Raw genomic sequence first — 21,805 nt, 5'->3', positions numbered from 1 at the left:
CAGCGGGGATCCCTGTAATAAAAAGGTCTTTGTAACTCACATGGGTGTAAAAAACCAAACCAGTCATTTGGGAAAGGAACTCATTTATGCCCATGGGGAGGAAAGGCTAGGGGATACATTCATGACCTAGTTTTAGGTAGCATTTAAAATGAACTTTAACATTTTCATTTCATTGTTATTATTCTATCATGAGGTCACAATTATATGTTTGCAAAGAATTCTTTCTCCAATACATCCCGTATTTTTGAAAAATATTGGCAGGCAATCTGGGGTAGTTAAAAAAAAAAAAAAAAGAGTACTGTCCAGTGGCAAAAAGATCAGCGATCTAGCCCCAGCTTTATCACTTGCTAGTATTAGGGATCTTGGCATGTCACCAAACTTCTCGGGGCCTCAGCTACCTCCTCTGTGACATACGAGTCCTTTTCACTTCAGGATCAACTGAAGCAAGAATGACAGCACAAGAAGCATGAAAGTGACTTGAGGATCATGATATCTGGCTCAGTTTCCCATAGCCCCAAACTTTACAGGACTGGGAACACAGCAGGCCCTCAGGAAATACTTGCTGCTCAAATGAAGAACCTCCAAAATGGGTCCTTAAAATAATGGAAAAATGTATGCTTAAATTATTCAAAATTACCAGTTGACAAAAAACTGCTTATCTGATATTGGTAGTCTGGTGTATGTGGCAGCCATGTGAGGCCCAGAAGAAATCTGTAGCTTGTACTGTGGCCCATTCATGAACAAATGGTTTTCTTCTGAGTGTTTCAGTGCACTACACCCAATGCACACACACACACACACACACACACACACACACACACACACACACACATCCATGCTATCTTTTACTAGGGAGAAAATGGAGACTACTTGAGGTATTAATAGCTTGATCTTCAGAGCCCACCCATTTAAACATTATCTGTCAATAATGTCATGTTTGGGTGAGAAACTCCAATAAAAAGAAGACTAGAGAATAGGCTGTTTATGAACAATACATCTGGATACTAGAAATGGAGCTGTACGTAACAAGCTGTGACTGCCCAATCCATCCAGTGTAGAGAGATTGCCCTGGCATAGAGTCATCTTCCTAATGGAACTCAGGCCCCTGGAAATCAAAAACATAGAGAAGGGTAAAGGCCTTGAGTGCAGGATCTGTGTCTTAAGTCACAGCTTCTTACACACATGTAGGCATCTAACACATATTTGATGAATGTATTAATAAGTGAGGGACCGGGGAATGGAAAGAGCTCTGGACTGGGAGACAGATGTGGATTCCAGCCCACATTCTATCATCAGCTATGTGAGCAGAGGGAAGTCATTCCAAATCTCTGTCCCTCACACGTGAAATGAGAAGACTGGGTGAATCAGCAGCTCACAATCAATAAAGCGCAGTGAATTGGCTGATCTCTCCTCGGTGGGCAAGGAGAAGTGAGTCCAGCCAGAAGTGATGTTCCAGGCTGCAACCAGGAATGCGGTCTGAGTGCTGACTAAGTGCCCAGAACTAAAGAGATAATATTCCGTTCCATGATCAGTATCTCAGGAAGTCTTGTGAAGAGGGGAACCCAAGTCACCAGAAAATGTATTTATTCAAGGAAGCCATTAGCTTTGGCCAGTCACTCTGCTTGTTGTAGGATGAGCCTGTCACTCTGAGAAATGAAATAGGACCCTTGAAAGTCTTCTTACATGGCTGATGGTAAAAGCAAGAACAATAGAGAGAAGACATCACTCTGGATGCCTGTGTTTGTGCAATAGAGCAAATGTCCTCAATATGCATTTGATTGCATTTTAATATTCGTATCATTAGGAGTTTATATTATAGCATGTTACTTTTCCTTGTAATATTTCCATTCTGCAATCAACTTTATTATTATTAAAAAATACTATAGGGAGAGTCAGAGGAGAAGCCGTGATGACACAACATTGCCGGTGTTGAAGACGGGAGGAGAGAGCCACGAGTCAAGGAATGTGGGCAGCCTCTAGAAGCTAGCAAAGGCAAGGAACTGGAGTGTCCACTAGAGCCTCAAGAAGGAACCGTCCCTGATGACACCATGTTTTTAGCCCCGTGAAGCTGATTTTTGGACTTCTGACTGAGGAATATAAGAGAGGCCATTTCAATCGAATATCTCATGGTCTGCAAGGAGTTTCTGCAGTGCCACTGAGAACTTGTGCAGATTAACCAATTGATGCTGATGTAACAGTGATAGGTTCTGGTCCTGGGGGATATGTTGCTGCTATTAAAGCTGCCCAGTTAGGCTTCAAGGCAGTCTGCGTTGAGAAAAATGAAACACTTGGTGGAACATGTTTGAACGTTGGTTGTATTCCTTCTAAGGCTTTATTGAATAACTCTCATTGTTACCATATGGCCCATGGAAAAGATTTTGCATCTAGAGGAATTGAAATGTCTGAAGTTCGCTTGAATTTAGAGAAGATGATGGAGCAGAAGCGTAATGCAGTAAAAGCTTTAACGGGTGGAACTGCCCACTTATTCAAACAGAATAAGGTTGCTTATGTAAATGGATATGGAAAGATAACTGGGAAAAATCAGGTCACCGCTATGAAAGCCGATGGCAGCCCTCAAGTTATTGATACAAAGAACATTCTTATAGCCACAGGTTCAGAAGTCACTCCTTTTCCTGGAATTACAATTGATGAAGATACAGTAGTGTCATCTACATGTGCTTTGTCTTTAAAAAAAGTTCCGGAAAAGATGGTTGTCATTGGTGCAGGAGTAATAGGTGTAGAATTGGGCTCAGTTGTTCGGCAAAGACTTGGTGCAGACGTGACAGCAGTTGAGTTTTGTGGTCATGTTGGTGGAATTGGAATTGATATGGAGATATCAAAAAACTTTCAACGCATCCTTCAAAAACAAGGATTTAAATTTAAATTGAATACCAAAGTTACTGGTGCTACTACGAAGTCAGATGGAAAAAATTGATGTTTCTATTGAAGCTGCTTCTGGTGATAAAGCTGAAGTTATCACTTGTGATGTACTCCTGGTTTGCATTGGCCGACGACCCTTTACTAAGAATTTGGGACTAGAGGAGCTTGGAATTGAGCTGGATCCTAGGGGTAGAATTCCAGTAAATACCAGATTCCAAACTAAAATTCCAAATATCTATGCAATCGGCCATGTGGTTGCTGGTCCAATGCTGGCTCACAAAGCAGAGGATGAAGGCTTTATCTGTGTTGAAGGGATGGCTGGTGGCGCTGTGCACATTGATTACAATTGTGTACCATCGGTGATTTACACACACCCTGAAGTTGCTTGGGTTGGCAAATCAGAAGAGCAGTTGAAAGAAGAGGGCATTGAGTACAAAGTTGGGAAATTCCCATTTGCTGCTAACAGCAGAGCTAAGACAAACGCTGACACAGATGGCATGGTGAAGATACTTGGGCAGAAATCAACAGACACAGTATTGGGAGCACATATTCTAGGACCAGGTGCTGGTGAAATGATAAATGGAGCTGCTCTTGCACTGGAATATGGAGCATCCTGTGAAGATATAGCTAGAGTCTGTCATGCACATCCGACCTTATCAGAAGCTTTTAGAGAAGCAAACCTGGCTGCGTCATTTGGCAAATCGATCAACTTTTAAATTAGAAGATTATATTTTTCTGAAATTTCCTGGGAGCTTTTATAGAGGATTTACTTACATGGATGGAGCTGGAGTATGGTATGTGAACAGCTGTGTTTGAAACAAGGTGATCAAGTTATTTTAAACTTGGTTTTCACATTGGAAAGAGTCATTAGAATAAGTTAAACATGTATAAACTGAACTGATGTAAAAAAAAAAAAGTACTATAGGAACTTTTGGCTACCATGAACACAATGCTTTCCACTCTACTAAATGTTTTCATATCCATGTAAAAGGCTGCAGTGATGCCCTCCGAGGAACCATTCAGGGGTAGAAAGCGGAGATGATATCTCAGTTCCACTGTGTGGAACTTCTCCCTCAGTTTGTCAAGAAATGTTTGTAAAGTGGAAATTTAAAAGATGTCAAATGCAACATTCACCTGACTGGACACATACAGGTTTACCTGGAGTATCCTGAGACCGTGTTGTTAGTGGAAAGAACACAAGTTGTGAAAGCTTGGGTTCAAATCTGGACCCTGCCCCCTAGGAGTTGTATGACTTTGGACAGATGACTGAATTTTTGTTATGGGCAGCATATCTTTAATTTAATGCAATAATCTTCTCCAGAGTTTCTGTGTGAGGATGTAAAAGACTGTGAAACACCTAGCACGTAGTAGGCATTCCATAAATGTTAATCCCCCTCTTTTCTCCAGAAAGCTCTGCCCTTCTGTGGTCTACCTGTCCTCCAACGCTGAACCAACTAAGTGAAACCTATTAGTTAGTCAGGCAAGCTTCCCCTTCTCTTAATTCCACTTACCAAAATATGTCCTCTTTTCCCCCAAATATATTCCTCCTCCTACTTTCAAAAATGTACTGAAGAGCCCCACCTAGTCTGATATGACTATAGTAATTTAGGGGTAATCTTAAGTTTGAAAACAGAAGTCCGTGTGACAACAGAAGTATGCTAGTATATTGTTCCGTTGATGGACTTAAGATATTAAATTAATATAGTGTCATAGGATTTACCATTCTTTTTTTGTATACACTCTGTTATTATATATCTGAGGAATTTATGATAAGGAGCACACTTTGGAATTCACACCTAAATTCACTAACAAATGAATAAAACAGTTTTTGGCAGACTTTTACATATAAAAGTGTAGGACAACGCTGTTATTACCATGTGAAATATAAGGTAAACAACCATAATGGACTAATAATCTGGATCATTTAACCCTACTACTTAAAAGATTCTTCAGTAAATACTACAATGAAGTGGCTTTTGGCATGAGAAAGTTAAGGTTAGAACATTTTGATGTGGATCTTTTAAATGAAGCAATACCGTCATTTTATTTGTCCTGTTTTGTGGAAGACTTTGAGAACTGCTTTTTAAAATTTCTTTCTTTGTTTTGTCTTTCTGGTAGAAATGTAGTATTGAGAGATGTCCGTGAGCTAATGAAATTCAAAAAAGCTTAAAACGATACTTTCATTATTTGGCCCAAGATACTCAGGAAAGTACTGAAAATACGAAAGGCCCCAAATGAAACCTAGGAATACAAACCTCTATTCATGAAATGGGAAACAGTAAGGACATTAGGCAATAATGGATTTTCCATCCTTATGGATCTTACACAAGATCTCTGCAGAGGAAGAGAATGAAACAACTTAAGAACACTGAGAAATTCAGTCATGTTTCCCAAGACCCTGAATCAGAATCTGTGTGAGTCTATCTAATGCGTAGTGAATGATGATATGGCTCATGGATGTCTAACAAGAAAAGAGACAAGAGAAGAAGAAAGAATCAAAAGCCCATACATGGCAACTCAAAAGCAGAACTGAAGGACCTCTACAAAATCAACCAACCTTGCAATGACTAAACTTCATTCTAGACTAACAGCATGAAATACAACATTCTTCAGGAAGACAAATGTTTCTACCTGCATTTTGAATCATTGAACGTCAGGGTATGAAAGTGTCATCTCACAGGTAGGAGCCTAACTTCTGATCAAAGAAGTTATAAGGAATTATCATGCACATGATGCATATTCCAAGGAATCCTGTGCAAAACCTGATAAGATATTCACAGGAATAAGAGCTGCTTTGAATTACTGAGGGCCTATTGAGAGCAGCAAAATATTCACCTATGCAACAAATATGTGCCAGCCATTTTTCTAAGTCCATGACAAGGTACCAAAGTGACAAAAATGCCTGCCCTCACGGAGCTTATATCCCATTATTTAACATCTACACAATCCTAACAACAGCCGTAGAAGGTTATTATTGCAGATGAGGGAACTGAGATTTTTAAAAATTGAGTAACTTGCTTAAGGTCACAGAGCTTGTAACCAATGGGCCAGAATTCAAATCCAGTTCTGTGCAGCTCCAAAGCCTGAGTTTTCCACCTGCTTTGCTACACTATATCTTATGAGCAACAGAAAAACGATTCTGAGGGTCAGCACATCTACTGCAACTCAGGTGCATATTTTCCACTAAAGAATACTCATTTCTTGTTTGTGGTAAACAGACTACAACTTACCAAGGAGGCAGCAACTCAGTACTATGTGCTGACCAACAGGCAGGCTCTCATTCATCCAAAATTTATGAACAAGGTATGTGTCAAGCCTTAGACCAGTTCCTGGGGACATAAGACATAGCCTTTGCTTTCAGGGAGTCTAGTGGGAAAGAAAAGCATATAAATGGATCACCATAACATAGCAAGATGAGGCTGAGATAAAGACAAGGATGTCTCCAGGATGCTTGGGAGAGAGCAGAAAACAGGTCAACACAGCCTGAGGGGAAGGACTTTTGAGCCCTGGGTTGAGTCTTAACCAGATGGAGTTAGCTTGGCGCAGAAAAGGGAGGTGGAGTGAGAAAGCTCTAAAGTGCTTTGAGTAGAGACAGAGAATGACACGTGCAGGGAAGTGAAAGAGAGCATGGTGCTCAAGAAACTGCAAGTATTTTGACGTGTGGGGTGGAGTGAGAGGGATGCTTCTGAAAATGGGCTGTACTGTATTTGAGCAATGTGTGTGTGTCTGGGGGGAGGTGTTGCAGACAGGAAAGAAACTGGGGAACATATGTAGAAATCCAATAATAAGGAAAGAAACTGGGGAACATATGTAGAAATCCAATAATAAGAAATCTATTTAATGGGTCTTGGCCAGTATTTATTTAAACAACAGAAGACTAGATTAGAATAGAAAACATCAGGTATAACACATGTAGTAAGATATTGTTTTATAAAACACATGCATATGTGGGGACTCAGTCTTGATGTAAAATATATGTCTTACTGCGAGTCATGGTCCAAAAAGTTCTAAACCACTGGTCCAGTCTATCTTTTCCAAGGGGCAGACTGTCCCCTTTGGACCTATTCAACGGGGCTCCCTTGCAGGACCTACTATCTATCTATTCCTGTCAGGAGACAAAGAGAGGTCGCTTGGAACAAATCTGTCCCAGTTTCTTAAATACTTTCCATACTCCAAGGTCCATGATCTAATTCTAAATCTCAAGTGCTCAAACAGATAAACTCCAATGACCAGGGCTATTTCTGAAAAGCAATTAGTATTTCCTTTGAAGAAGTGAGAAAAAATACACACACAAAATGAAGCTTCAAATGACTCCAAGAAAGTTTGGGGCCAGCAAAAAGTTCTCTGACCCAGCTATGTTTTCCACAAAATGAATCACCCAGGTACAAAGCCAACACGTTTGAGTCATGAAGCACATGTGTTGTATCTTTGGATTCTTTTCCTTTACACAGGGATTTTCCCTAAAAATCTTTTTTGGATTTTATTCCTCACTTTCTCTTCTAATTCAATTTCTTGCCAGTTTCTCTGCTCTTTGATTTTTCCTTTACGATGTCTAATCTTGTTTCTCTCCTCTTTTGTCTCATCACTCTGAATTAATAAAAAAGTTCACATGCAAAGAAAATCCGTATAAAATACAGCTTTGAAAAAAAAGAACTTAAGATGTTATTGTTTCTTTCTTTTAAATGTATTACTCATTTGTTTGTAAAGCACAAGAGTTAAAGAGATCCCACAATATCAAGTGCTGGGGAAATTGATAACATGAGAAATTCTTTTCACCTGCAAGGAAGTGAGGGTGAAAGAAGAGGAAACCTTTCTGTGGGACTGGCATGTGAACAGCTCTTAAGAAGATGGGAGGAATTGGATATGCACAGACGGTATTAGGGAGAGGTCAAAAGTGCGACCGAAAGATGGGAAGCTTGGGATCTGAATTTAAACTGTAATTTAAAAAGTTTTATAATTTAACCCTCAAAAAAAAAAAGAGTTAAAGAGAAAGTTAACCGAAGTAGTTTAATAAATACTTCTTCATTAAATTATCTGGTTAATTTAGGCTAGTAAGATATTAGAGATTGACAATTCAAGTCAAAAATTCACTTCGGGCCTAAATTAATTAGATTGCTGGCCAATATCAGTAGAATTAATCAGAACTTGTGTTTTGTGGGTCAGCACACACATTTGTTTAGGAATCAACAATCAGAAGTCAGTGTTGGAAATGACTGACTCTCCCTCAAGCCCTGACGATTTATCCTTCTTTAAGAATACATCTCTCTTCTTTGAGCTATAAAAACACCAATTGTTTTTGGGAGGCGATTTTGTACAACCATAGATTTCTTGAACTTGAAAACAACCTTAGAGATTATCTGGTCCAGAGTTTCTCAACCAGTTGTTGTTGTTGTTGTTTTTTTTCCTACCGGTTTTATAAGGTTAAAAACATAAAAGATCACATACCTTGCCCTTATGTAGATTCAGGTGGCCCTTTTGTTGGGATTCTATGCCTTTTATATCCATATTGGCTAAGAAGAGTTTGTGAAGCTTTATTTTCTGTGGTTTCTGAAGATATTTTTCTTCTCTTTTTTAAATGAAAAATGAAAAATTGAATATGCTTTATTAAATATGTATAAAATTTGGGAATCACTAATGTAGTCTAATTCTCCATTTTACAGACCAGGAGAATGAATCCCAAAGATGATAAATGATTTTTCCCCATGCTCCATCCTCCATGGACCTGGTACAGGATATGCATAGCAGATGCCTAATAAGTAGCCATTTCAACCACCTTGAAAATGCCCATAAAGGAAAAAAGTGAGTAAGGAAGTGAGTGACAAGAAATCATCCATTGAGTTACCATCCCAAGGCTAACATTTGCCAGAGAGGATGATTTTCCAGGGGACTTCAGAATGTGCCCTTAATTTCTGTCCCATTTTAGTCATTCTGCCAAGAGCCCAGCAGCAAATAGCTGTTGCACATGAGGGGACATTTGTCCAAACAAGTGGTGTAAAAACAAAGCTGCTTTGTTTAGAGCGCCTCGGTGCTCCTCCCTGCTCCCTCCCTAACCTCAAGGACCTCAAAAAAGGTCATTTTGTGAAGTTCTGGTGTGTACATGAGTAAACTTGAATCATCATATGTCACAATTGCAACCACTCAGCCAAATGCCACGGACCAGATTACCATGGCATCCCCAAATAGGTTATTATGGCAGGTCTGGGCTACTGGGTCACCAGGATACTCCAGCTGGGTTTGTTTTTCATCTTACCCCCAGGGAGTTCTGGTCCATTGCAAACATCTATACCTAAAGCCATTGGAAAAATATCTTGAATTCATTCAAGTTTACTTAGAAAGAACAGAAGGACAACAGAAATATTTACGTTACTTTTCAAATTTGTGTGTCTGAGGGAGTCTTGGGCACAGATCACATCCAAAAAGGTAGAAGGAAGGGGGGCGTGAGTTGATTACCTGAGTAATTTGGACACTTACAACACTAAGGAGAGAAGAGCATATTTGATATGGGTCAGGTATCTGAAATACGTATGTTCACCAATTAAATCAAAATTATGGAATACTTATTCAACTTTCCAGCTCATTCCATTTAATAACCATAGCTACCATTCAATGAGCATCTACTAGTTGGCAGGTATGTACTTGATGCTTTGTGCGGATTGTTCTACCATCCTTGCAAAGTCAGTTTTGTAAACTTTATCTTTCAAACTGCTAAGTAGTGAAGCTTTGATTTGTTTCCGTGGTTTTCTGTCTCCAAATGATGACTTGGCCTTCAAAAGCTCTAAATTCTCAATTCTCATTTTCCCTTTTAGTAACTATGTGACCTTGGGCTAGTTATTTAACCCCTCTCCATTTCATTTTCTTTATCTTCAAAATAGGGTTAATGATAGTCTCTAAGAATTTGTTATACATGAAAAGGGCACATAAAGCCCTTAGCTGGCACACAGTAAGCATTTGACCTGTTGTTGGCTTTTATCATTATTGTAATGATAGCATATTATTAGTATATCCGCAAATAACCTGGACAGTTAAGATGCCCAGATGCTGAGACTAAAATTTTCAAATTGACCTCAATCATCAGGGAATTTTTTGTAAAGGACAATTCTCAATTCATAATTGCGTAGTGGGAAAAGATCAGGTCATTGCCAGTCCTTAGAGCCCACAGAGCTCAGCTTATGCTGTGTCACATGGATCAACACATTTGACTTCAGGGAAAATTATATTAACGTAGGTCACCAGGCTTGCAAAAACCAACCATAAGCCCTTCTCTTTAATGATTAGGGCTGGTTGCTATGAAAAGAGGGAAATTTGAAAAAAAGCCATCAATTCTATAATCACCCCCAATGAATTAATCCCTCATTTTGAGAGCACGGGAGAGTAGAAACCGGTCGCAACATAGTTGAAAACAAAATTCATGTGTTTTCTGAATAAAATTTATAGAATGGTGGCAGTGTATGATAACATGAATATGCACAGTAGTTTGATCTGGCAAGGCTGCTCACTGATTTGCTGTTATAATGTACCTGTTAAAAGAGCCTAGATCCTGGAGTCAGGCTTTCCGGAATCAACTCATGGCTTCTTCACTTGATAGCTTCCTGATATTAAAAAAATTACTTAATCTCTTTAAAGCTCATTTTTCTTACCTGTAATACAGATATTATAACAATACATACCTCACTGTGTTGTTTTGAAGATTAAGGGACACAGGGCTTCCCTGGTGGCGCAGTGGTTGAGAGTCCTCCTGATGATGCAGGGGACACAGGTTCGTGCCCCGGTCCGGGAAGATCCCACATGCCGCGGAGCGGCTAGGCCCGTGAGCCATGGCCGCTGAGACTGCGCGTCTGGAGCCTGTTGCTCCGCAACGGGAGAGGCCACAACAGTGAGAGGCCCGCGCGCGTACCGCAAAAAAAAAAATTAAGGGACACAGTGCGTAGTAAAAAAAGCACTTTGCCCCAATCCTGATATAGAGTACGTGCTCAGTAAATCTTAGCTCTTACTGTTTCTTGTCAATCAAAAGCTTTCTGTGTCAAGTAAAGACTGTGTACCTCTTCTGCTCTCACGAGAGCTTGGCAATGGGGAGAGCTAATGGTGATTTCTCAGGTAAAGGAGGTGCCCTTGTTGCTGATGGAAACCTGGCAAGCTGTGAGGTACAGTGGGACAGAACATCCAGCTTGGACTCCTTTTAAGTATAAGAGTCAAAATCAGCCAGTGCATGTCTATCATCAACCTGGTGGGCTGTGGTAGTTCATTATATATATCATTCTCTCATGGAGGCCATGGTTCCTCCCTCTGAGCAGGGGCAAGAGTGGTAGTAGGGTAGGGGAAGTGTTCCTTGTGGCCAAGTCTCCAAAGCAGCTTCATGAACATTTATTAAGGGCTAGGATGCTAGTAGGGGATTCTAGTATATTTTATTACTCCTGGCATCGGAAATTACCCCTGCTTCTAAATTAAGCATCAATTAAGTCAAGCCACTGAAGTATGACTGCTGAGTGCTGTGAAGACCCACTTGGATTTTGTGTTACATTCACTTAAAAATATATATTTATTTATTTTAGTTTTTAGCTGCATCAGGTCTTAGTTGCAGCATGCAGGATCTTTCGTTGTGGCGCGTGGGCTCTTCACTTCGTTGCAGTGTGTGGGCTTCTCTCTAGTTCTGGCGCACGGGCTCCAGAGTGCGTTGGCTCTGTAGTTGCGGCACGCGGGCTCTCTAGTTGTGGCTTGCAGGCTTAGTTGCCCCACGGCATGTGGGATCTTAGTTCCCCGAACATGGATGCAACCGGAGTCCCCTGCATTGCCTGAAGGATTCTCAACCACTGGACCACCAGGGAAGTCCCAGATTCACTTTTTATTGATGATTTCAAATCTCAAATGAACTCCCAATACTGGCTGCAAGTCCCAATGAGTACTTACTTTCTGTGACACTATGTCCTACCTTTTCCCTTCTCAAACCTCCCATCTGCCTTCCACTCCACAATTTAAACTATCAGGTGAGAAAGAACTCTCTTAAGTTTTAATTGAGTATGTGTAAGAACCTATCTCAAAAGATTGTTATGAGGATTAAATGAGTTAATAAATGAAAATTACTTAGAACATTACCTGGCACATAATAAACTCAATAAATATTAGCTATAAGGATGGTGATTATTTCCTGGGCCTAAAGTTACCTCCTCCTCTTTCAGCTGAAGAGGTGTCCCTGCTCCGGTCAAAAGGCAAGCCCTCAACCTACTTTCTGGATCCCACTGCCCTTTACCTGCTCTAGGACTGTTCCCTTGATTATTTCCTTTCTCTTTCCATCAGTAACCTCTCCTTGTCTCTGAATTTTTTTCAGCAACATACAAATATGCTTTACCATCCTCAAGTGTTCAACCCACTGTGAATCTGCCTTCTAACCTTGTAAGTCCCATAAATCTACTCTTGTCAAGATCATCAATGACTTCTGTGTTGCCAGAACCAGTGGTCACTTTTCTATTCTCAACCTACTTCAACACAGCTGATGGCTGTCTCCTTCTCAAAATACCCTCCTCACTCAGGCTCTGTGATACCACGTTCTCCGTGGTTTCCTCTTACCTCTCGGATCATTCTTTCTGAGTCTTCTTCCTGATCCCCTCCTTCTCTACTCAGAATCTCAATGCCGTCATTCTTCCTGGATTTGTATACTCCCTCTACACTCTCATTCAAGCCCATGGATTTATTCACAATTTATATGCTGAAGGCTCCAAATATGGATCTCTAGCCTAACCTTTCCTATGCTGACCTGACATCTACTCAAGGATTCATCACAACACTCAAAATTAGCAGCTAAAACCAAACTCTTGACTTCTTTCCCACCCCACCTTCCACAATTTCCTCCTCTAATCTTATCCATTTTCGTCAATGGCAACAACACCATACAGTGGCTCGAGCCAGAAGCCTGAAATTCATTCTTGACACTTTTCTTTCTCTTAGTGTTTCTATTTTTACCTCTCCCCGTCTAATCCATTAGCAAGTCTTGCCTATCCCGTCTCCAAAATATATGGCAAATCTGTCCATTTCTTTCTATCCCTGCCTCTCTACCATCCAGGACTAAGCAAACATCACCTCTTTACCTAGACTGCTTCAATGTTCCTCTCACTTCCTCTTTTCTTTCCAATCCAACTTACTATCTACATTGATGCCTGAGTGAGTTTTAAGAAGTTATATAACATTTTCCCTTCTACTTTTTGGTGTCTTCCCAGTTCACTTTAATATAGTCTTAACTCCTTACTATCCCTTACAAGGCCCCACAAGATTAAACCCCTGCCCATCTCCAACCCCATTTTCTACCTGTTTCCCCCAGGTCACTCTGCTCCAGCCACACTGGCCTTTTTTCTTAAATACACCAAGCTCAAGATCTTTGAACATTCCATTTCCCTGCCTGGAATAGTCCCCTTTTTTCTTCTTAGCTTCCTGGCTTCATGTGAAATGTCACCTGCTTGGAGAGACATTTTCTCATCTAAACAACCTCTCCTTCCTTCCCATTATTTTCTACCTCTGTGCCCTCTCAATATACTTCAAAGCACTTATCAGAATTTGTTTACTTTTCAGTTCATAGTCTGTATCTCCCTCCTGGTCCAAAAGGGGTAAGCTCCATTTCTATTTTATTCACCACTCCCTAATAAAATGCCTGATACTTAGTGGAATCTACAAAGTACTTGCTCAAAAAATGAGTGAATAAATAAGCAGTCATCAAAGTCTTAATTTGAGCAGTTGAAAAGCTAGAAGAATTGAAGCAGAGTTTTGGCCAAACTCACTTAAACAGCTGGACCACGACAAATTATTCTTCCAGAAAGTGGTGCCAAGTCCTGTTGATGATGGAGCATCTTGTGACTGTGATTGGATTTTTCCTCCCTCCAGTTTATGCAGATTATATGCCTCCTCTGTGAACTCCTTAACCCTGACTATTTAATTCCTAACCAAGAGCCAACTTTAATTCCCTGTCCTTGATGAAACCCCTCCCCGTATTGCTAGCCCACAAGGTCCTCGTGATCCTCAGAAAACTTAATAGCACTCTCTTAATAATTATATTCCATTTTGTGCATTTTTTAATGAGCCAGGCACTGGCTTAGGAAATGAGGATCAAATATAAAGTTCTTTGAACTAACATTTATTCAGCATCATTTGAACCAGGTTATGTTAAGCATTTTACAACATCAACACTCATTAATTCCCATGCAAACCCATTTTCTATTTATATTTTATTTATTTATTTTTATTTAACAAATATTTTTATAGCACATACTATGTGCCAGGCCCTCGTCTAAGGACTCTACAGATGTTCATTCATTTAATCCTCACAACAAATCTAAGAGGTAGGAAGTATTACAATATTATCCTTACTTGATAGTGTGGGAAACTGAGGCAAAGACAAGTTATTTGCTCAAAAACCACAGAACTAATAAATGACAGGTTGGAATTCAGGCGCAGACAGAGGGACTCCAGAGTCTCCATCCTCAAACATCATTCTGGACAACTTCCTAACGCCTATCAGGCAGGTGTGATTACTCCTGTACCACCCCGGTGTGGGACTCTGGACTCACAGGTTAACTTTGCTAGGGTTCCACGGTTAATTTAGGTATTCAACAGCAAATATTTATAGAGTGTCTAGTAAACGTCAGGCACTGTGCCAAGTTCTAAGATACACCATGTTTAAACAGACTTGTCCTCTGGGAGCTTACAATCCTGCTAATTCACAGGCAATGGGGAATTTAGATTTGAGTGTTTCTGACTCTAAAATTTATGACCTTTCTGTGATCCCATTCTAGTAGAGTTACATCAAACTGAGTTCAGACATGAACCCTCAACACACAGGTAGTGAAGGTGGGGCAGCTCTGAAAGGCTTCACTGAGGAGGAAACCACCTCTTACCACTTTTACCGTTATTTAAATGATTAAATGTTTCACATTGAAATATTCCCATCCTCACTCACTGCAATCTCCTCGAGGGCTGGGACCCTAATTTAATATTGTTCACAGTGTTTGGGACAGTGCTACACATAGCGTCAGTGTCCAATAAAGGGATCTTGAATGAGCTCTGATTGGGTGAGCTCTCGAAACAGTGAACAAAGCTGGCAGAAGTACTTTTGCTACATTTAAGATTTCTTCAAGTTTCTTCAGACTTGAACACTTAATTACCATGGCAGACACACACTAGCTTTTTCTGGCTCTTTGGGGACTGTGACTCAAAGACTGAATGCCATAAAACCAGGAGGTGTTCTGAATAGTCTCCTTACCACACGGCCTAGATCCTATGCACTTCCAGATTCAATATTGTCCTCCCTAGGGAGCCTCACAGCCCCATCCGCTGCTACCAAGCCCTCTGGAATGAGGAGTCCTGACTTGGTGACCACAAATTGTCTCATGTTTATGTGGCCAAAACAGGCAAATTGAATTCTCACATTTTTTTTTTTTTCACCAGTGCAATGGGAAACATCCAGGGCCTTGGTCCTTGGAAACGATGAAAAACTAACCCAAACGTATAAGAGAGCAAACACCACTGTTTGCCATGCTGTCTTGTTTGTTTGGGGGGAATGTGGATTTATTAATAATAAAGTTTCTCCATGTGGCAGGGACATTTGGGTCACAAAGTATCCGTCATAGAAAGTAACTCAGGAAAAACCCCATTCAGTCCTGCAGAGTCCGACATCTGCCAAGGCTGTGGGCTGTGTTTCTGCCTTTTGAGTTTTAACAGCATTTCAAAACAAAAGAGGAGATGTTAGGTGTGATCTCTCACCTGTGATTCAGAATTACTATTAACAGTGGTGCTCTTCATGGGAAAATGTAAAACAAAACATCCCCAAAGTTTCAACTCCTTAAAATTTCAACTCACAACCCTGAGCAGGCTGGTTCCCCAAATTTACACAGAAAGAAATGGACTAGTAGGCTTCAATGAACAGAAGCACGTGGCATCTTCTGTAGAGACACATGGGCGAAGGAACAACATCTACATTTATTTATTTAGCACTTATTTATTTAACCTTCTGGCTGGGTTGGGCTGTTGGATTTGGTTTTACATCCTGAACTACAAAATTTATGATGGGAACGTGTGTCAGCTGTTTGCTGAAGGAAAGAAAGACCTCTGTTCTTTGTTTTAACTCATAGTAGAGCCAAGCACCCTACATGTTTATTTAGAGAAGTTAAAATATGTGACGAATAAGACCCTAATCCTAGCTGGCCTTCCTCTTCTACATGGTCTGTTCTTTCCTCCTGATTAAACCCTGGGCAGCCTCCTGGTACCTTCTGCCTGGACTTCCCTTTACCAGGTCTCCTCTCAAACCCCTCTAATCCATCTGGCCAACAGCTGCCAAAATCAGAATCCGCTAAGATTTTCTGAGAGCTGAGCACATGCCTGCTTTGTGTATAACGTGATCAAATGCGTATCCTACACTTAATTTAATTCTCACAACCACTTTGTCACATAAGAAAGGGTACAGTATGAACAGTAGCCAAGGGCATGGGCTCAGGATCAGGCAGAAAGAGTTTCCGATCCTAGCTCCACTACCTCCCCCGCTCCCGTTTTATTGAGATATAGTTGACATACAACATTGTGTAAGTTTAAGGTGTACAGTGTGATGACTGCTACACATATATGTTGTGAAATGATTACCACAGTAAGCTTAGTTAACATATCCATCACTTCTCTACTTTTTTTTTTATCCTTTTTTTTTTTTACATCTTTATTGGAGTATAATTGCTTTACAATGATGTGTTAGTTTCTGCTTTATAACAAAGTGAATCAGTTATACATATACATATGTCCCCATATCTCTTCCCTCTTGTGTGTCCCTCCCTCCCACCCTCCCTATCCTACCCCTCTAGGTGGTCACAAAGCACCGAGCTGATCTCCCTGTGCTATGCGGCTGCTTCCCACTAGCTATCTATTTTACGTTTGGTAGTGTATATATGTCCATGTCGCTCTCCCACTTTGTCACAGCTTACCCTTCCCCCTCCCCATATCCTCAAGTCCATTCTCTAGTAGGTCTGTGTCTTTATTCCTGTCTTACCCCTAGGTTCTTCATGACATTTTTTTTTTCTTAGATTCCATATATATGTGTGGCTTTGAGAAAGTCAGTAGCCTCATCTGTAGAGCAGGGATAAGAACAGGAATTCCTTCATAGAGTTGTTCTGGCTTTAAGAATAATTTTATTGAGGCTATTTTGCATGCCACATACTTCACCTTTTTCAAGTGTACAATTCAATGATTTTTAGTAGATTCACCAAGTTGTGCAACCATCAACATAGATCAACTTAAAACCATTTTTACCACCCCAATATGATCCCACATGAACCTTTACTGTTAATCCCTGTCTCCTACCCCTGCCCCAGGTTTTGTCTTTATGTCTTTGCTTTTTCTGGATATTTCATGCAAATAAAATACAATTTATGGTATCACACAATACGGAGTATCTCATGTCTGGCTTCTTTCACTGAATATAATACTTTTGAGGTTCATCCATGCTGTATGTAGCATGTATCCTTAGTTTATTCCTTTCTGCTGGTGAATAACATTTCATTGCATGGATGTAGCACATTTTTCTATCTATTCACCAGCTGACGGACAGTTGGGCTGTTTCCACTTTTTAGCTATTGTAAATAATGCTGCTAAGAACATTTGTGTCAAGACTTTCTGTGGATATATATGTCTTCAGCTCTCTGGTATAGATGCCTAAGAGTGATCATATGGTAAACTTATATTAAGTACTCATAGAGTTGTTCTGAGGCTTAAACATTACATAGAAATGGCCTAGCCCAATGCTACACAGGGAGCAGTGATCAATGAAAATTGTGGTTGTTTTTGCTGCTGCTCTTTTAAGGAGGTTTAATCTTGTTTACCATGTAGGTGAGGAGGCTAAAATAAAGCTCAGAAAGGGTTATCAACTTGCTCAAGATCACACAGCTAGTCAATGGATGAACTGAAATTCCCTCATGATTTCTGACTCCAAGCCTTGGCACTGTTTCCTGCCACCATAGCAAACACACCACATTAGCCATCCTGAAGAGCACAGCTCTGACAACGTGCTCCCCTGCAGAACAAATATCAGTGGCTCCATGCTGCACGTAAAATAAATTTTCAGCTTGTGTGCTAGGTATACAAAGCCCCCTATTGTTTTCCCACCAATCTTTCCTTCCTACTCCCCCGCTACATACTACATACCCCTACCCTATCCTCCCTTCACGAATCCTTCACAATGACTTTCGTTCCAATAACTCAGCTCACACTCTTTGGGCCACTATACCTTTGTTTGAGCATAATCTACTTTCTTTCTTTCTTTTATTTTTTATTCAAACAGAAAGTCACAAAAATTATAATCATCCTCATCAGTTCACTCAGTCCCATGTAATTAATTTTTTTTCATCTTGACCTTTTGTTAGCACTTTTACGAATTCATCAGTTTTCCATTAGAGTTCTGAAAATGCTTATTCATTCAGTTCAGCAGTACAGTCAGTTACCAGAAACCTGTACTTGTCAGAGTCTTTTCCATGAATTCCTTGATCTACTTTCTTGAACAGTATTTCTCAACTTTTGCCCTGTGAAGTCTTACCCATCCTTCAGGGCAGAGTTCAAATCATATCTCCTATACCTTCCTCATTCTAGTGGCTCAGGACAAAATTAACCCGTATTAATGAGAACCTACTCTGTAGCACAGGGAACTCTACTCAGTGCTCTGTGGTGACCTAAATGAGAAGGAAATCCAAAAAAGAGGGGATGTGTGTATACATGTAGCTGTACAGTATACAGTAACACAATACTGTAAAGCAACTACACTCCAATAAAAAAAAATCATAAAAAATAATAATTATATAAATAATGAAAAACAATTAACCCATATTCTCCTAATCCACTTAGTTATAACAGGTACTCAGTGAACACACTGACTTGAGCTGAAATGGCTAAAAGAAACTTAGCTGTGTAATGAATGATCTGGCTATGGGAAATAGTAATTTTTTAAAAATTCAATAACAACTTATTTATAAAATTCCTAGGTATAGCACAGTACAGAGTGTCATTTGTACCGAGGGTAGAAGCCCGTTCCTAACCACCGGCCTTCCTCTGAGTGTCCAGAGCACTCATGCTTCAGGCAAATTCTTATCATATGCTATTATATAACCATTTATGTTTGTCTACCCCACAAGACTGAGCTCCTCAAGAGAAGAAACTGTGTCTTATTCACTCCTGTATACCCATCACCCAGCACAATGCCTGATTCATGTAATAGTGAGTCGTCACTGGGTGCTTTTAGAGTGAATGAATGAAAGAATGAATGAACAAGATGGTGAGTGAATGAGAGAATGTCTGATTTCAGAGTTCTAAAGAGGTTTTTCCTTTAAGAAAGACTCTAATCTTCCCATTGGCCTACTGTTAACACCTCTGCTTCCAGATGGCTTGCCTGATTAAGTCAGTAAGTACATATGAAGAATATTTTCCTCCTAAGTCCTTCCTTAACCCTTTCTAAACAAGGGCCACAAGAAAGGAATATTTAAGGAAAAAAAGTTTTCAAATTATAATTATATTAGCTCTAAGACATAGTGACTTTTTCCTGAGTAGGCTGTTGGATTCTACCAAAGCAGAGGGCTTTGCACATAGTACAAGCATTGTACATAGCTGTTGAATAACTGCATCCAGCAAACTTTTATTAAGTGCCAATGAACAAGACCCGGTTGCAACCTTCCCAGACTCCTGCCATAAGGGGGCTAACAAACATATATAATAGTAATAAGAACAACAATTATGTATTCAGTCAATACTCTATATGACTGGCACTATTTTAAATGTTTTATATGAAGTAACTCATTGAATCTTCATAACAACTCTAAGAGAAAGGTATTAAAGATGAAGGAAATTAGAATGAAGACTCTGAGGTATCAAGCAGGTTTAAGAAGTCATTAGCCTAATAAGTAGTAGAACGGGGATCTAAACGCAGGTAGTCTGGCTCCAGAATCTCCCTATGAGAATGCTTTTAAGCTGAGGTGAAGGACCACCTCCCCTTCACTTTTGTTTCCCCAGCACTCATAAGGACTCAATGACCATTTGCTATTGAATTGTGCCAACTACGGCTGGCAGGGATTAGGAAAATAAAAAAGATGCACTGTGTTATGTAACAATAATATAGCCAAAGTCAGGGTGGGAATGGGTGGAGGTTTTGGAGCCAAACCCATGAGACCTGGGCTTGAACTCCAGAATCACCAGTAACTAGCTCAGAGGTTATTTCTCCTCTGACAAAAAATATGATCCATCCCAACACCCACACGCCACCATTTCTGGGCCAGGAGCCATTTTGGAAGTTTGAAGGCTCTGTAAGATTGGATTCTAGACTCAAAGACTCAAAATAATTCAAAATAAAGATGACTAAGTCTGAGGTGAAAAAGATTTACCTCAGGTCACACACCTGGTTGGTACCAGTACTAAAATTCAGTTTCCTGAGTTCCAGCCCAGCGCTCTTTCATTTAAGTCACACAGTTTCATTTGAGGTAGGGAAGTTGAACAAACACCGTAAGAAGCAAATTATTCAAAACGGGACTTTCCAGAGCCAGCCTAGAATTGGACAGCTGCCTCCGTGTGTTCAAGTGAGCCGAGCCCCAGTTTCACTACAGATCTGAAATCGAACTCTTGCTTCTTGTGATGTCAGAGGCCGGGATATCTTCCCAGCCGTGAGTAATGGTCCAGAGATAATTGCCCCACCACTCTGCTCTGTCCTAAAATTTCTCCCTTGCCTCCTCTCCCTGCCAGGTTGTCCTACTCAATACCCAAAAGAAATATCTTTCAGTGACGAGAACTTATTCCTAGAACAGAGGAAGACTGTCACCTCTCTACTGGCTCAGTGATTTCCTTGAGGGGAGACAAGGGCTTGAATCACACTTTCCTCTAGATCTTCTCTCGTCCTAGAATCCAGAGTAAGGCATAGATTAAATGCAGCACAGGAACAAAAGGGTATTGTCCAGAGAAAGCTGAACGTGATTGAAGCAGCAGATGTAAACACCAAACCCAGGGTGTGTGTACCTTTAAGGCAGGTACCTGTGTGGCCAGCACCAGAGGCACTTGTACTTACCTGATAGCACAGAGGGCTAGTGCCAAGTATATAGGCTTTGGAGTCAAACAAGCCAGGGTTCAAATCCTAGCTGTGTTACTTACTAATTGAGTGCAATTATACTGCTAGTTACCCTCATTGAGGCAGGATTTCATTGATTAAAAAAAGGAACAGGGCTTCCCTGGTGGCGCAGTGCTTGAGAGTCCGCCTGCCGATGCAGGAGACGCGGGTTCGTGCCCCGTTTCGGGAAGATCCCACATGCCGCGGAGCGGCTGGGCCCGTGAGCCATGGCCGCTGAGCCTGCGCGTCCGGCAACGGGAGAGGCCACGACAGTGAGAGGCCCACATATCGCAAAAAAAAAAAAAAAAAAGGAACAATAATATGGATTCTGTAAGGGGTTGCCGAAGAAGAAAAGAGATCTCATGTGCAGAGTTCCTAATAGCAAATGCAGTATTTACTTAGTAGGGGTCTAATAGTATGTTAATACTTCTCTCCCATGCCTTGTAATTGAAACAAGTGCTTTATGGAGAGCTCTTCGGAAATACACACTTTGGGGGCAGTGTAGAGCTGAAACTAATTGATCAAACCACTGTTCTCTCACAGATACTCCTAATGCAGAAACATCTCAGAATTGACCAAGTCCACCCTTCTGCTGAATGACAGAGTCCCAAGTTAAACTTTCTACATCTATCTAGACAAGTGCTCTTCCAACAGGGGAAGGCAGAATGAGTCACTTCCCAGAGAAACCCCTTCTATTTTCTGCCAAATCTCTCACGGGGCAAATGGCTCATGGACACAAAAATCTCTCTTACAAATTCCACCCACTGTCATCTGCCTTTGCTTTCTGCCCTGGTAGCACAGAATGGTGAAGAAAGACTGTTCTCCGTCAAA

The 21,805-nt window shown here is 40.6% G+C and overlaps 1 protein-coding gene and 1 pseudogene across 1 annotated transcript in view; one reads left to right on the top strand and one right to left on the bottom strand.

The window, feature by feature from the left end:
• PDE4B (phosphodiesterase 4B) overlaps positions 1–21,805 on the bottom strand; it is a 494,025-nt gene that overhangs the window by 72,721 nt on the left and 399,499 nt on the right. The window lies entirely within an intron of this gene.
• Positions 2,105–3,596, top strand: LOC103075372 (dihydrolipoyl dehydrogenase, mitochondrial pseudogene; annotated as a pseudogene).

The sequence above is a fragment of the Lipotes vexillifer genome, unplaced genomic scaffold (genome assembly GCF_000442215.2).
Source record: "Lipotes vexillifer unplaced genomic scaffold, Lipotes_vexillifer_v1.1 scaffold134, whole genome shotgun sequence".
Classification (NCBI taxonomy): Eukaryota; Metazoa; Chordata; class Mammalia; order Artiodactyla; family Lipotidae; genus Lipotes; species Lipotes vexillifer.
This window is presented reverse-complemented; position numbering and strand designations above follow the sequence as displayed.